Source organism: Choloepus didactylus, chromosome 3, assembly GCF_015220235.1.
Source record: "Choloepus didactylus isolate mChoDid1 chromosome 3, mChoDid1.pri, whole genome shotgun sequence".
Taxonomy (NCBI): Eukaryota; Metazoa; Chordata; class Mammalia; order Pilosa; family Megalonychidae; genus Choloepus; species Choloepus didactylus.
The window spans coordinates 102029626-102046058 of NC_051309.1; the positions used below are offsets into that span (position 1 = coordinate 102029626).

At 34.8% G+C, this 16433-nt stretch overlaps 1 protein-coding gene and 1 pseudogene across 4 annotated transcripts in view; one reads left to right on the forward strand and one right to left on the reverse strand.

Moving 5' to 3' along the window:
* PDLIM5 (PDZ and LIM domain 5) overlaps positions 1-16433 on the forward strand; it is a 251147-nt gene that overhangs the window by 22510 nt on the left and 212204 nt on the right. The window lies entirely within an intron of this gene.
* LOC119529663 lies at positions 4464-5022 on the reverse strand (annotated as a pseudogene).

Here is a 16433-nt window from a genome sequence, read left to right on the forward strand (position 1 = left end):
TTAAAAATGTAGATTCCAGGGTCTTGCACCAGACTTTGAATTCACAACCTGTAGAGAATCTATAAATCTATATTTTTAATGTACTTTACAAGAGTTTTTCATACCATTTGGGTTCCATTCTGTGCATTAATGTTTGAGAACCATATGTGGCTTTGCTTTTTTTAAAATGATTTTTTATTATGGAGATTTTGTTACTTGCTAAGATTATTTCAGCAAAAATGTTAAGGCTAAGTCACTTGGAATCTGAACTGCCATTGACTAAATAATGTGATAGATCTGTTTTGCCCAACCACAAGTCTCTTTCCATTTTTCATAGTTAAGTCATCATAGGTCAAATCCTTTTTGAAATAAATGTCAGTTTTAATAATACATGGAATCAAGCTTTACTTGTTTATGATGCCATAAGCACCTGTGTGACAAAAGATTTTCATGACTTTGAAGTTGGTGTATTACATGAATATTAAATTTACCAAAGACTTCTGGAGAATTCCTTGTCTATATTAGATTTTGTTTTACATTTCATGATTAAGCTAAAATGGTAATATTTAAGTTAAAAAGAACTGGTAACAGCCTTTTTAAGGATATGGATCAGAGATCAGTTCATATTTTTGGTCTCCATATTCGATTTCACAGCAGTATAGTTTAAGTAAATATAAATAAACCATATACTTTGCTCAATTATGAACCTCTCTCACTAGAAAGAAAACGTACACTCTGGGTCTTATTTACTCAAGATCATATTAGAATTCTCAGTACATGTTCAATAAATATTGATTGATGATCATGATCATTCCCTCAGGGGAATGAATTCGGGAAAGAGATAAATGAGGTGTATTTATGTTTAGTCCTTGGAAATTTTATTATTATTTACTATTATTTGTGTTTTAGGAGAGATGGGTGAATTCTTGGTACAGCAGGGTGTGTGCTCTTGGTATTGTCTTTTGGCACTGCCCTTCTGAAGGATTCATGCCAGAGCTCTGAGAAGGGAAGGAGTTAATCAATGTGTATTTATTGATTTACCTATGTACTCCAGGCATTGGATGGTGAGTGTGGTTCCCTCTCTTCTGACCTAAGGGCACATGGGATGTAGGAAGGAGCTTTGTTGTAGGAGAGGACATATATGTAATCAGTTGTAGGAAAGGAAAAGACCACAGTGACATGTACATAGACCATACAGATGTGTCAAGATAGCAGGGAGCTTTTAGACCAGGATCTATAGAATCCATGGAGGAAACACAGAAGTAGCAGTAACAAACAAAATTTGCTATATCTACATCTACATCTGGGGATGGAGTCATTTATTCTGATCTTTATTGTGCATGTACTGTGTACTTGGCACTATTAATACAGAGGTGAGCAAAACAAAGTCCTTAGTATTATGGACTTATATTCCATAAAGGGGACTTGTAACTCACGAGTAAAGAAATAAGTAATGTAATTTAATAAGATGATAGAATAGAGAATAATTGGTGTTAGGAGTGGGTGTCTAGGGGTAAGGGTTATATTTAGGTGGTCAAGGAAGGCCCCTTATGACCGAAAAGGTAGCTTTGAATTAAGAATAAGAGGCCAGTCTTGGGAAGAGCCAGGGAAACAGTATTTCAGGCATAGAAAACAGCAAGTGCAGAGACCTTGAGAAGGTAAGTAACCAGATGTGTTCAAGGAATAGAAAAGAGGACTGAATGGAAGGAGGGTGGTAAGCAAGGAGGAAAGTAGAGTGAGATGAGGGAGGGAGGTATGTCTGTGCCAGAAGGAGAGATAAGGAGGTTGACAGTAGTGAGGAGGATAAAGTTGGAGGCAATTATGGAACAATTCCGGGTATCTGAGAGGGATTCTGGTACCTTTGGATTAGAGCCGAGATAGAGAAAGTGGGTTTCCTTACTATTATTGTGATCTTACTGTATGCACAGGCTGGTGTGTTTTGTAAATTGTTTTTGATGGAAATTTGAGGGGAAGAATTCTAAAAATTTTTAAAGTGAAGGAATAAGTATATGGTTTTCCAAGGTGACTAGTTGGAGGGAAAACACTCATTTTAAGGTGTTTGTTTTAAAAAGTTAGTTACAGATACATAACACATTATTTTTTCATTCTTATTTGTAGACCAATTACATTTTTCTACTTAATGTTCTTTAAAAATTTTTTATTTTCACTTTATGAAGCAGCTTCTTTCCCAGATAGCTTCTGTTATTTCCTTGTGATGTTATGACCTTTTCTACTTTAATTAAGAAATGTTCCATATGCATTCAGGAGTTGTTTACAAATAATGCTGGTAACACATTTGCTAGAGACTGCCTCAAAGACAAAGTGAGTGTTAGGATGTTTATTCTAGGTTAGATCCGTGGATCTGAAAAAAGATGAAAATTGTGTTTAATTTCAAAAAGAATGTTTTGTCTATTGGTCAGTTGTGTATTCCGAATGCCAAGAGTTATGTTTTGTGACCCTTTTATTTCAAGTGGGGGAGTTTATATGATTTGATAAGTTTTTCATTTCTGAGCATTTAGAGAGGTCACTTGATTAGGGTTAGCATGTAATATGAGAAAGCTGACAGTTGAAACTCCAGTAAATTCAGATTTTCATCCCTTAAATACATTGTTAATGGGTAAAGTGTCATCACTGTCTTATAGCTGTTGGTCTGCAGTAGTAAATCCTAATGCCTTACTAAATGATATAACTTCATACTTAGGTCAGCTTTTTATAAAATCAGGAAAAGAATAAGATTTCTGGTATACTTGCCAAATAAAGGTTACCTTATAGTAATAAATATTTACTAGCAGCATCCATCTGAAGCAGTTTTGATGCTATTATTGAAATAATATTTTTAGACCCATTACCTCTTAGATAACATCATCTTCAAAATTCATTACTGGTTTTCTTTTTGTAGGTTTTATTTAGGATTGTTTAGAAGCACCCCTCTCATTGCACATATACACACACATACTGCAGTTGTAATTGAATTACTTCATGAAGTTATCTTCTTTTATAGTAAGTGCATAATAAATATTTGTTGAATGAAGAGGCATTTCCTCCATCTGGCATAAACTCTTGAAGAGGATTGGCACCAGTGGTAACTCCAATTAGACATTCTTTCCACTCACTATGGTTTTGTTTTGTGTTTTGTTCTTTTAAAGTTGAATGATAAGCTATATTGCTGGTGAGAGGCAGTCGATCTAGGGAAAAATTTTCTTCTCTAGTGAACGATACATCTGATTATAAGAGAGAATATGTAAGTGGAATAAGGCCTAGGCAAGCTAAGCAATCTGCTTTCCATTTGTTCTGTCTCTTTCCATGAGTGGTTTTTTGTTTTTGTTTTTTTTTTGAATAGTTGCTGCACAATAAATCAGTTTATTACAGATAAAAATCATTTGTCATTATTTGTATTAATGGGATGCAAACAGAAATATTGGATACTTAAAAATGGCAAATACAAAATTACTTATCTTTCATAGTATATATTGGGTTTTATAATTACATTAGGATATGACTGGTGTAAAATACTGTTACGAATCTACCTCAAACAAAACAATGAGGCCATACTGTAATAATTCACTAGATTGTGCTCTCAGTAGACATTTAATAAGTGAATTATATCTATTTTTCTTTCCCCAACTATCCAGTAAAATGTTTTGCCCAACAGTAAGGGTGCAATAAGTGTTTGCTGAATATAGTGGGTAGGTAAGAGGTGAGAAGAGATGGACCCTTTTAGCCAGATATTAAGAATCATATTTGAAGTTTACCTGGGAAAGAGGAAGATGAAAGCTGTGTGTGGTGTACAAGTAAATAAAGTCAGATGCCAACAAAGCAAACACTTAAGCAGAAAACACTGGCACCAGAATAAACATGGGCAAGTTTTGCCAATAATAGCAAAACTGGAACTGACTTTAAAAGACAACCAAAGAGAAAGTTTATATTGGACCATATCTTTTCCCACCAATTCAGTTTGAGACAGACCAGTAGAGGCACTGATAAGAGACACTTTTCTGTATGTATGTTATGTTTTACAGTAATGGGAGTGGCTGAAGTTGTGAAATTGTGACCCATGACATTCTTTGGGGTTTGCTCTCTGACTGCTTGAAACGTACTTTGAAAGTTATCACTGTTACGTATATAAGTTAAAGTTCACAATAAAAAATGCGTTAAAAAGAAAAGGAGAGACTATGGCTGTCTTCCTTAATGTTCAGACATCCTAGTTTTCAATAATTTATTATGGAAGTATTACCCATGAATCAATATAAACCTTTTCATATTTAGGGATTAGTTTCCACAAGTACAAAGTTGAATTTCCTTTTATTTGTCCTAAAATGCTTACTTCCAAACTTGAAGGGACTTCAATTATTCCATGTAGTTTTTGATAACATTCTTTTATCTTTTCAGACCAGAGTCAAAATGTTCGTACAGTATTTGTACTGCAGCACCTTCCACCCACCCTTTGGTTGCTTGAACTTCCCTTTGGTTCTTTTTCCACTTTCTCAGATCTTTCTTGAAGTGTAGTAAGCAGAACTGTACTGGGTATTCTAGCTGCAGCTGGGTCTGTCATTGTCAGAATGGCTTCTGCTATGCCATGGTATTCCAGTTGGTCTACTGTTTCTAGGACTATAAGATATTGTATAGTTGTAATCAAAAGACCGACTTCTTGATCTCCTCCTTTCGTAACTTTGGCTTCTAGAATGTCTGTATCGGTCATAATCATTGTAGCATGAAGAACTGTATACATTCCTCCCTTCCTTGGCCTTCATTTGATTTGGTGTCTTCTGATCCCCCTGTGCAAACTGGATTTCAATTTGACATCCACAAATCCATTTTCTGTCCATGTTATGTAATGCATCTTCGGCATCACGAACATCCTCAGATTGAACATAAGCAAATCCTCTTGGACAGTGAGTGTAGAAATCAAGTGGAACATAAACATCGACTATAGGGACCGTAATGACCAAATTCACAGTGTAAATCTTCAGACCAGGTGTTGTTGGTCACGTTCCTCATGAACAGAGATGTGTTGGGGGAGGGAGGTGGCAGATAGCAGGACATGGCAGTGGCATAGAGTCTCAGCCATGTGAACTAATGGGTTCAGCAACCATCTGCGGCGCCTACCTCCAGGAGTTATTGCAGCGCTAGCAGTTTGTGTATGTCAGTCTCTGTGTTCTCTTGCTGTGCCGTCTTGCTTCCCTGGTCACAGCCAGCTGGACCTGGGAAGGATGCCTGACCCAAATGCATCCATCTATAGACAAAGTTCAGAGATCTGTATGTGGTCATACTACTTATAAGCTCTATGAATTTAAAAAAAAACATAATTTAATGACTCTGAACTTCAGCCATATAAATAAATGTAAATCATTGGTGCTCATTCATTGATTCATTTACTCATTCCACAAATGTTTACTGAACATCTATTATATACCAGACACTGTTCTAGGTACTAGAGGCACAGCAGTGAATAAAGTAAAGTCTGTGCCTTCTCAGATTTATATTTTGGGGGTGAGGGTGGGTGAAAAAGAAACAGATAAATAAAAGTAGTGATAAAATGTTACGGGATAAAACAAAGGAGTAAGGGAAAGGAAGTGGTGGTCAAATGAGGGTTAATAGAAGGTGAGTAAATTAGGTCTTGTGGATAAGATGGCATTTGAGCAGAGATGCGGATGAAGTGGGAGGGAGGGTATTTTGGCCAATGGGTAAGGACCCTGAGATGAATGTTTGTGTGGTGTATTTGTGGAACAGCAAGGCTTCAGTGGCTGGAGTAGACAGAATGAGGGGGAGAGTGGTAAGGAAATGATTTTAGAGTTGAGGGTAGTTATTTCCCAAAATTAATCATATATATATAATACCACATTATGGTTTGTTGATAGCATAGTAGTGTTTTGCCTTAGATTTAAATAAGATCTTGTGAACATAAGGGAGGTTTTTTTTTGTTTGTTTTTGGTACATAGTAAATATTTTCTCTGAAGTTTGAAAAGACAACTGATTTCAGTGTTATTTTATTTAGGACTAAGGTTAATTTTTTAATAGTATTTGAGGTTTAAAATGTAAATATTGGCATTTTCACTCTTGTACTGTTGTTTATATGTAGGAAGGGTAACTGATTATGAATGAGAAGAGGGGTCAGATTAAATATATTGTTCAGTGATAAGATCTTTTATGGAATGGATTACATTGAATTTCAAAACATCACCCTTACAATAACATTCACTTTTTAAATTAAAATTGAGATAAAATTGTTTTTGTTTTAAAGATTCTGACTTTACTCTTATTTTTTTTTCAGCTTAGGAAATGGAGGCTGATAATTTTTAGTATTTGCTGGGTAATCACTAATGTGACATGCAGAGTTTTAGATTTATGTTAGTATGTAAAATGCTTCATTCTATTTAGAGCATTATTGAATAACATTGAAACTTTTTTAAAATAGGAAATAAGATTCCTAAAATCTGTTTCATTTGATATTTTTACCAAGATTATTCTTTAGTATGCATTTTTAAAATTCAGTTTTATTGAGATACATTCACATACCATGTAATCGTCCACAGTGTACAATCAGTTGTTCATAGTACCATCATATAGTTGTGCATTCATCACCACAGTCAATTTTTAAACATTTTCATTACTCCAAAAAAATACAAATAAGAATGAAAAAAAAAGTAGAAAAGAACACCCCAAACTTCCTATCTCCCTATCCTCCCGTTATTCATTTAATTTTTATCTCCATTTTTCTACTCATCTGGCCATATACTGGATAAATGGAAAGTGAACCACAAGGTTTTCACAATCACACAGTCACACTGTGTAAACTATATAGTTATACAGTCATCTTCAAGAATCAAGGCTACTACTGGGTTGCAGTTCAACAGTTTAATGTATTTCCTCCTAGCTATTCCACTACACCAAAAACTAAAAAGGGATATCTAAGTAATACATAAGAATAATCTCCAGAATGAACTCTCAACTCCATTTGAAATCTTTCAGCCACTGAAACTTTATTTTGTTTCATTTCTCTTCCCCCTTTTGGTCAAGAAGGACTTCTCGATCCCATGATGCTGGGTCCAGGCTCATCGCCAGGAGTCATGTCCGACTTGCCAGGGAGATTTACACCCCTGGGAGTCATGTCCCACGTAGGGGGGAAAGCAGTGAGTTTACCTGCTGAGTTGGCTTAGAGAGAGAGGCCACATCTAAGCAATGAAAGAGGTTCTCTGGGGGTAACTCTTGGACACAATTATAAGTAGGCTTAGCCTCTCCTTGGCAGTAACAAGCTCCATAAGGGCAAGTCCCAAGATCGAGGATTCGGCCTTCTAAATTGGTAGTCCCCAGTGCTTGTGAGAATATCAGCAATTCCCCAGGTGGGGAAGTGAAGCTGCTGTTTAAGTTTTACTTTCAGAAATGTTTCTTGGAAGCTTTGGTTTACTTACAGTGTATGATCATTAAAACATTTCATTTATACCTGTCATGAATGACTTTTGAAGTCAGTAACTTACCTGGTAAACTGGTAACCATAATCCAGCTGCCTAGGCTTTTGCTTTAGACACTGAACTGTGTTTCCTTTGAAATTTTAAATAAAAATGCATCTTTTCCTTGGGAGGAGCAGTTTTCCAAAGCTTTTATTTTATCATCTTCATTAAGGCTTTATTATTTCTAGATAATTATCTGTAATCTCAATTGAAAGTAATCAATGAAACCCTTCCCTCCTTTTTTTTTTTTTCCCCTGAAGGAGAGGCAAGAAATGTTATAAACAGAAAATTTTTTTCATCAGAGGAGATTGCTGTGTAAAGGTGGGATTTCTTCTAATGGAGAACTACTTTTCTGAATCTAATTTGGTTGTAATGCTTCAAATGTAATATAGATGACATGCTTCTATGGAGTTGGTAACAAATAATTTAAAAAACAAACCTATTGTTCGTTGATGTAGTGAAGCAGATATTTGCTTCAACAAAGTTTGAAAGTTGATTTAGCAGCCCATTTAAATAAGGTCTTGTGCCTGTTTGGTTTTTGATAATTTAGATTTTTTATGGAACTAACTTGAATTTCATGGTCAAATATGGCCTTCCCCCAAATGATGATTATTTTTATAATGGTTTATTTTTTTTTACTTAAATAAAGTCATAGTCTTTCTTTAAAAAGGAAGATATTTAAAATAAAAACCAGTCAGAGAAAAACAGCAGCATATTGAACTGCTGGATTTGAAAAAAATTTATCACATAACAGAGGACTCCACAAATTGGTGACTTTTATTTAGTCACCAGAAAGTGGTGGTCTTATAAGCCCTGTTAATTTTTACAGGTATTACAGATACATATTTAAAAATTTTTTTTTCTTGAAGCTGCAACGAAATTTTAATGGCATTTAGATAGGAATGAGTAGACAACAAATTATTACTGAATTTTCTTTGAAATTGTGGGAACTAAAATTTAACCTCAGTGATTGGTATGCTTATGGTAAACCCATTTCTTAATAAAGTCAAACAGATTTACCAGGAAATAGTCTCTGTATTTAAAGACAGTGTAACATTTATAAGAATTGACAGTCACATCTCCTAGTTCGATAGCACTAAGGCAATTCAATTCTACCTTCTCTTAAGACATACACATACAACATATATTTGATATATATTGATCACAGGTTAGCTAACACTTAATCTTGAAGTTTTATCATATCTAAAGTAAAAACAAAATGTCATAAATACATGCCTGCATATCTCATTAGTGTGAAGTATGTATACATTTGGTAATTTAGTAGCTGTTGAACACTCCAAAACCTGATTCTTTACACATTGAATGGTAGATGAACATACATAGCGTAAATATATGGGGAAGATAGTGTTGAGTTTTACTGGAGACCATGTGAAATCATCCTTCTGTTTCCTTTATACATTTGTAACATACATATTAATTTCTGCTGGGATAATTCCAATATTTTGGATAGACAAGTATTGCTTTGTTTCTTAGGTAACCCAAACCTCTCTTTCCATTTCTTCCTGCCTCAAAATACAATCTGAAGAATTGTATTTTAGTTAAGGGTCAGTCTCTCTCTCTCTTGCTCTCTGTTTTGTAAATAGTAATTTATAACAGTCTAATTTTCAAAAGGAAAATTTACTTTTGATTATCAGAATTATATATACATATACCAATTGAAACTGCATATAGAACACTCCCACACATCCACCCCCCCCCACCGCCCCCTTGAAACCAACTACCTAGAAATCTAGTGTGGACATTTTGGTGACTATCCTTAAAAATAGACTTTTTGCTCACCTTCTTCATATAAACATCTTGAATCTGCTGCCATCATCAATATATACAGGCCTTTATCATCCCCTTTTTTGTTGTATATTGTTTCTCCACTTTCACCAAACATTGAATCTTTCCTTTTCATACAGAAAGTATCACTAGGAAAAGAGGAAAGAAGCTTTCAAGTGAGGGGAAGATGGTAGAAAGGAGGTTAGGGTTTTAGAGACTTGGATAGAATTACCAATGCTTTTCTGGCCATACTGCCTTTGGCATATCTTGGGTGGCATTTGACTATGGCTGCTCTAAGTAGAGCCAGCCCTGCTATATCCGGGAATCTGGGGAATTGTTTTAAAGGTTTTTAATCCAGGGTCAGTGAAAGGTAATTTAAGTTAATATGAGTTGGTGAATTTGGGCATTTAGTCCAGCCTGGAGATGAATTCTTTAATCTTACTGAACAGTTTTGGTTTTATATGTTTAAGCATTCTTAAAACATTAAAAGTGGCCTATGCTGTCTGAGAGATACTTCCTTATTTGGAGTTGGTCTGTTTGACTTCTCTTGTTTATAGGTTTTTTTGTTTTGTTTTGTTTTTTATAAGTTGAAATTTGGAGGAAAAGAGTGAGGCTGTGACTTAGTTTATCATTTTAAAGCAGTTTAAAAATGATCTGGAATAGAAGAAATGATATGTTAAAAATTTAAGAAAATTTGGCCTGTGTTTACATATATTTGTAAAATTTTATTTTAATGTAGTCTTATGAACCGCCTTAAAATCGATGAAAAGTTATTAGCCAAACTTACATTCCATGTGTCTTGGCTTCATTTCTTTTTAAGTATGCATTTTAAATATACTTAATTTTGTGACTTCTAATTTTATGTCTGTTTCACTTTTGATAGCCAGTCAGGACCTAAGGAGTTAAAGAAAGTTACTATGATCACTAAAATATGATTTAGTGTAGTATTACAAATATTCCTAAGGCTCAGTCAGGCTTGTAGTGTTAGGTTATGAGCAGGAATGTTAGGCCATGGTTGAAATTTATAGGTTCAGTGATTTCTAAAGACAAATGGTGTCTTTCATTTTTAAAACACACCTCAACACCTTGTTTTTGTTTTTTTACATTTTTCTGTCTCATTTTTTGGTAAATTGAAGTGGACTTTAAAGACCTTTAAAGGGAATTTTGTAAGGAAATCATTGCATATTCGATTGTTTTCAAGGCAAACCATGATGAGAAACTAAACCGTTTTTAGATTATTCTCTCATTTTTGCATACAACCTATGTATTTATTCTGACTCACTCTTATTATCAGAATTTTTAGATATTTATCTTTGCTTTGATTTTGATTTTTTTTTTATCCTGGCAGAAATATACTGACAAAAGTTGATGTATGTAGATTTTCAAGCTTAGGTGTAAAATTTTCCACCGACTTTCACTGACTTTTGAATTTTTCCTTCTCCCAGAGAAAATATCACTAGGAAAAGAGGGAAGAAGGGAAAAGTTCAGGGTTTGAGAGGAGGCCAGAGCTAAAGATCAGTTAATAGTGGGTTGCTGTATCAGCAGCCATCTTTTTATTTTAATTATTGTTGTTAATACTACTGTTACTGATCATGATCACTTTTTAAATAAATTTGGGCCACTGAGGATATGTACATAAGGATCATTAGTATTAAATGATTCTGGATCATCGGTAATTTATGTATCTCATATTTTGTGTTTTAATGTTTTGTTTTTTTTCCTAGAAGAGTAAGACTCAACGTTATTTTGAATTATCTATCTTTTCCTTTAAAATCTGCCATTCAGGTCTTGATTTGGGAACTCAGTGAGTTGGGCTCTAGTCAGATAAACAGGAACATTCCAGGTGTTTTAATCAGAGGACTTTTTTTTTTAAATTAGAGAAGTTGTGGGTTTTTGGAACAATCATGCATAAAATACAGGATTCCTGTATGCTACTCTATTTTTAACACCTGCATTGGTGTGGTATATTTGTTACAATTGATAAAAGCAGATTTTTCTAATTGTACTGTTAACTATAGTTTATGGTTTAACTTAGGATTCACTGTGTTGTGTAGTTCCGTGAATTTTTTTTTTTTAAACTTTTAGTTCTAGTACCATATGTATAGCCAAACAGTTCCCCTTTCAACCACATTTAAATCAGTAAGCCAGTGCTGTTAATTACATTCACAATGTTGTGCTACCATCCCCACCAGCCATTACCAAACTTTTCTGTTGTCCCAAATAGAAACTCCGTACATTTTAAACCTTGGCTCCCTATCCCTACCCCCATCCCATCCCTTGCTAACCTATATTCTAGGTCATGACTCAGTGAATTTGCTTATTCTAATTATCTCAGATCAGTGAATCATACAATATTTGTTCTTTTGTGTTTGTCTTATTTCACTCAACATGATGTCTTCAAGGTTCATCCATGTTGATGCATGTAGCAGAACTTCATTCCTTTTTAGGGCTGAATAATATTCCATAGTGTTCATCCATTTATCGGTCAGTGGACACTTGGGTTGCTTCTATCTTTTGTCAGTTGTGAATAATTCTGTGAATAATTTGCTACAACAGTATGCAAATATCTTTTCAAGTCCCTTCTTTCAGTTCTTTTAGGTATATTCCTAGAAGTGGGATTGCTGGGTCAAACGGCATTCTATAACTTTCTGAGGAAATGCCAAACTGTCTTCCACAGTGGCTACACCTTGCCACCAGCAATGATTGAATGTTCCTATTTCTCCACGTCCTCTCCACTATTTGTGCTTTTCAGTTTTTTTTTTTTTTTTTAATATTAGCCATTCTAGTTGGTATGAAATAGTATCTCATTGTGGTTGTGATTTGCATGTCCCTAATGGCTAATGATGTTAAGCCTCTTTTCATAGGCTTTTTGGCCATTTGAATATCTTCAGAGGACATTTTAATACAAGGAATTAGTAAAATAGGTTTTGGTAGAGCTGTGGAGCTAAACAGGGTATGGTGGGGCAGCCTAGAGATAAGCAGCAGCAGGAAATCACTGCCATCTTTAGGCTAAGAGTGATAATGGGAGGATGTACTGTTACCAGAGCCTGGAAGCTGGCACTATCATGTAGGTGCTAGAATGCAGAGGCGGCTGTCTACCTTGAGCTGTGACTCTGGAGCCAGGGACTGACTGATGAGAGGTGGAAACGTGGAAGAAGTGTAGGCAGGGAAGAAATACAAAGATTTTTTCCCTCCCTCTGCCCTATGGGCTTCTACCATTGCCTCTCTCATTGGTAGGACCTATCCAGAAGCCAGAAAGCAAGGGAGCCTGGAAAATGTACTTTCCTGTCATACAGAGAGGCCAAAGAAGGGCAAGGAAATCAGTTGCTATAATTATGTTAATCTGGTAATTGTGGTATGGAACATTATCCAAATATGGTAGACTTGAAAGTAAAAGCCAAAATGTCAAGAGAAAGGAAATGATAGATTACTTACTTAACTATTGATTCCTTGCTTTTTTCCTTGACTCGTGATGAAGATGGTAGAACTTTGAAAATATCTAAATAGAGAGGGCATCGCTTTTTATTTTATTTACTTCTGAAAAGTAGTGTATTATTATAAAGTATTTGAATAGTGACAGTACAATGGCTAACTTAGCATTTTTTAAATAATTGGGTTTGTGGGAAGATGAATGAGGAAAGAAGATGCATTTTAAAATGCATTATTTATCAGAAAAACATTCTGAAAAACTAGCCTGTGGTGTTTAGTTTTGAAATAAGAGATTTTTGTACCTGTTTCCAGTTCTTTTCTATTTACAGTTTTAAATTAACTGGCATTAATTTAAAACTTAGTAAAACAAATTTAAAATTTTTAATGTGGAAAATTTCAAATCTATAAAAATTGAATAATACAATAAGTCCAAGATAACCACCATTGAAGTTCAGCAGGACATGACCAATTTTATTTTATTTATTTTATTTTTTTGAAACATACACATATTTATTTTTACTGTTTATATTAGGTCTTATTTCCTTATTTAGAAAATTATATAATCTGTTGGGTCACATCCAGATGTTTATATAATTTAAATCCTCCATAACACACTATTTTACAGAAAATAAAAAGGAAGACATTTGGAAATTAATCTGAAATTCAGGACATGTTTATATAACATATAAATGTAAAACCCCAAGAAGACAGTCATGTATGGCTAATTTTATTTTATTTCTGTTTTCACTGATTCCTTCCTTCACTTCTGAAATCTTTTGAAGCAACTTCCAGCTATCATTTCATCCAAAATCCCAGTAGGTATCTCTGAAAGTCAGAACTGTTTTTAAAAAGCATAATCACAATACCATTAGCACACCTAAAAAGTTACCAGTTTCTCAATTTCATATATCTGGTCAGTGTTTTCATTTTCCTAATTGTCATCATTCAATTGCCATCATTCAGAATTGTGTGTGTGTGGGGGGAGGTGGGGTGGGGGGGTGGGGGTGTATATATGTATGCGTAATTGTTTTAACAGTTTGTTGAAATCAGGATCCAAATAAAGCCCATTCTTGGGGGTTGGTTGATGAATTTCATAAGTCTGTTTTGATGTATAAGTTCCTCTTCTATAATTTTATACTTCTTGCAATTTTAACTTGAAGAAAAAGGGTCATTTGTGTTAAATAAAGCCCTTTTTGAGGGATAACTTTATTATGGAAAAATAGAGATGGTTCAACATCAGTGTTTCCCAGATTTGTCATTTTTTACCATGTTTGTGATTTTTGTCGTATCCCAGGTTTGTCATTTGCTTACCATGTTCGTGATTATTGCCCTTCTTTAAAAATGAAATTTCATACTTTATTATTATTCTAATATTCACACTCATGAAATCATGGAATTGATGACTTTGTTATATTTTAAAATATGTACCAAGATAAATGTAACTATTAAAGTAAAACTCTTCATCTCTGAACCATCTAAAATCATTTTGGATACATAAGGAAACACTGCTTTATATCAGTTCCTCTTCCTTTCTTTTCTTCCTTTCACTCTCCTATTGAAATCCAATCAGTTATTCCCAGAGGGACTAATTTGAAACCTTAAATACATTTCCTGCATGTCTCCAGAAACAAGGTACATTCTGTGCAAAGTATGGTTTTACTAGCACAGTGCAAGTGAGCTGTGTTACCAGCCTGATATCATGGTCTAGCCAGCTCAGTGTTGTATCTTTCAGGTTCAGATTCCATTATGTGTGACATGTAATTTTACAGAGGAAGGAAAAAAACCGTAGCCCTGCTTCTGTATTGCTATATTTTGAAATCTTTAGTTTATCATGATAAATGGGGTTAAGTCATGGTTGAAAACCTTTTTTTTCCCTGTTGAATAGGATTTGTTTAATTTTAGGGAAAGTGAAATTTGAAGATAATAAAATTAAGAAAATAGTGATAATTTGTTTTAAGTTTTTTCAAATTCTTGGAGAAACATTTCAGTGAAATACTTTGAAAATATGAACATTTGGGAAGCTAGAATTTATCAATTTATTTTGTGTAGAAAAATATATTTAACTGTGTTTTATATATAAGGATTATCCTTGCTTGTATATCAGTGTATGCATACACTCATATACACATACATATGTATATGTACATATATATATAAATATGCTGTGAATAATTTACAGAGCTCTTTCACATACATTCTTAGTTGTGTGTCATGTTATTCTATAAACATGTTGGTATTCTCATTTTACAGACCAAGAAACTGAGGGAAGCCCAGAGGAATCATGCTTCTTGTCCATAGACACATACCTAGTTAGAGGAGTTACTGAGACCCATATAGAGATCTGTCTGTAGGTACTGGATTTGAAGTCATGTTCTGGACTCAGTGCTGTTTACTAGCTAAGCTTTGTAACCTTGGGTAATTTATTTCATCTCACTAAGCTTCAGTCATTTTCATTGTAAATTGGTATAATTTGTTACAGAAGTTTCTTAAGAATGAAGTTAGATAATGTGTAAGTGAAAACAATATTTAAAAAGTTTATAAAATAAGTTACTTTGTGAGTTCATATTACTGTCATTTTTTCCATCTTAGTAATATAATTTTAATAAATATTTAATAAGGACTCATTGTTTTAAGTTTTCTTATGCTTAATAAAAATAGTGACTGAAAGGCATTTTTGTATGTTTTCTAGCAAAATTTGGTTTCTGTGGAGTACACCTTTCTGTTGGGAAATTAAGTGTACATTTCACTCATTTGATCAATCTAATAGGTTCTCGGGACACAAAAATGAATAAGACATGCCATTTCCTTTAACAGATCAGTCAAGTGGAGGATACAAACTTGAAAAAAACAAGTGAATTTCAGCAGAGCATAGAAATGCTATAATAGAGGATGAAAGTGCTGTTAAGAGTTTTGGGAAGAGAGCAATTATAATTGTATGCTATTATGTACACGGCAAGACCCATTGTGCCGGTTTGAGTGTATTGTGTCCCCCAAATGCCATTATCTTTGTGGTTTTGTATGGGGCAGGCATTTTGGTGATGGTTGGATTTGCTTGGAATGTGCCCCACCCAGCTGTGGGCAATGATTCTGATGAGATGTTCTCATGGAGGCGTGGCCCCACCCATTCGGGGTGGGCCTTGATCCGTGGAGCTACATAAATGAGCTGACTCGGGGGGAGGAAGAGAGTGCAGCTGGGAGTGATGTTTTGAAGAGGAGCAAGCTTGCTAGAGAGGAACGTCCTGGGAGAAAGCCGTTTTGAGGCCGGAGCTTTGGAGCAGATGCCAGCTGCCTTCCTAGCTAACAGAGGTTTTCCGGAGGCCATTGGCCATCCTCCGGTGAGGGTACCCGATTGCTGATGTGTTGCCTTGGACGCTTTGTGGCCTTAAGACTGTAACTGTGTAGCGAAATAAATCCCCGTTTTATAAAAGCCAATCCATCTCTGGTGTTTTGCATTCTGCAGCATTAGCAAACTAGGACAGATTTTGGTACTAGAGAAGTGGGGTGCTTTTGCTGCTGAGTTTGCAAATACCAAACATGTTGGAACGGCTTTTTAAATGGATAATGGGGAGTTTCTGGAAGAGTTGTGAGGAGCTTGATAGAAAAGGCCAAAACTGCTTTAAAGAGACTGTTTGTGGAAATGTGGACTCTAAAGATACTTCTGATGAGGACTTGAACAGAAATGATGAATGTGTTGTAAACTGGAAGAAAGGCGATCCTTGTTTTAAAGTGGCAGAGAATTTGGCAAAATTGAGTCCTGGTGTCAGATGGAAGGAAGAATCTGGAAGCAACAAC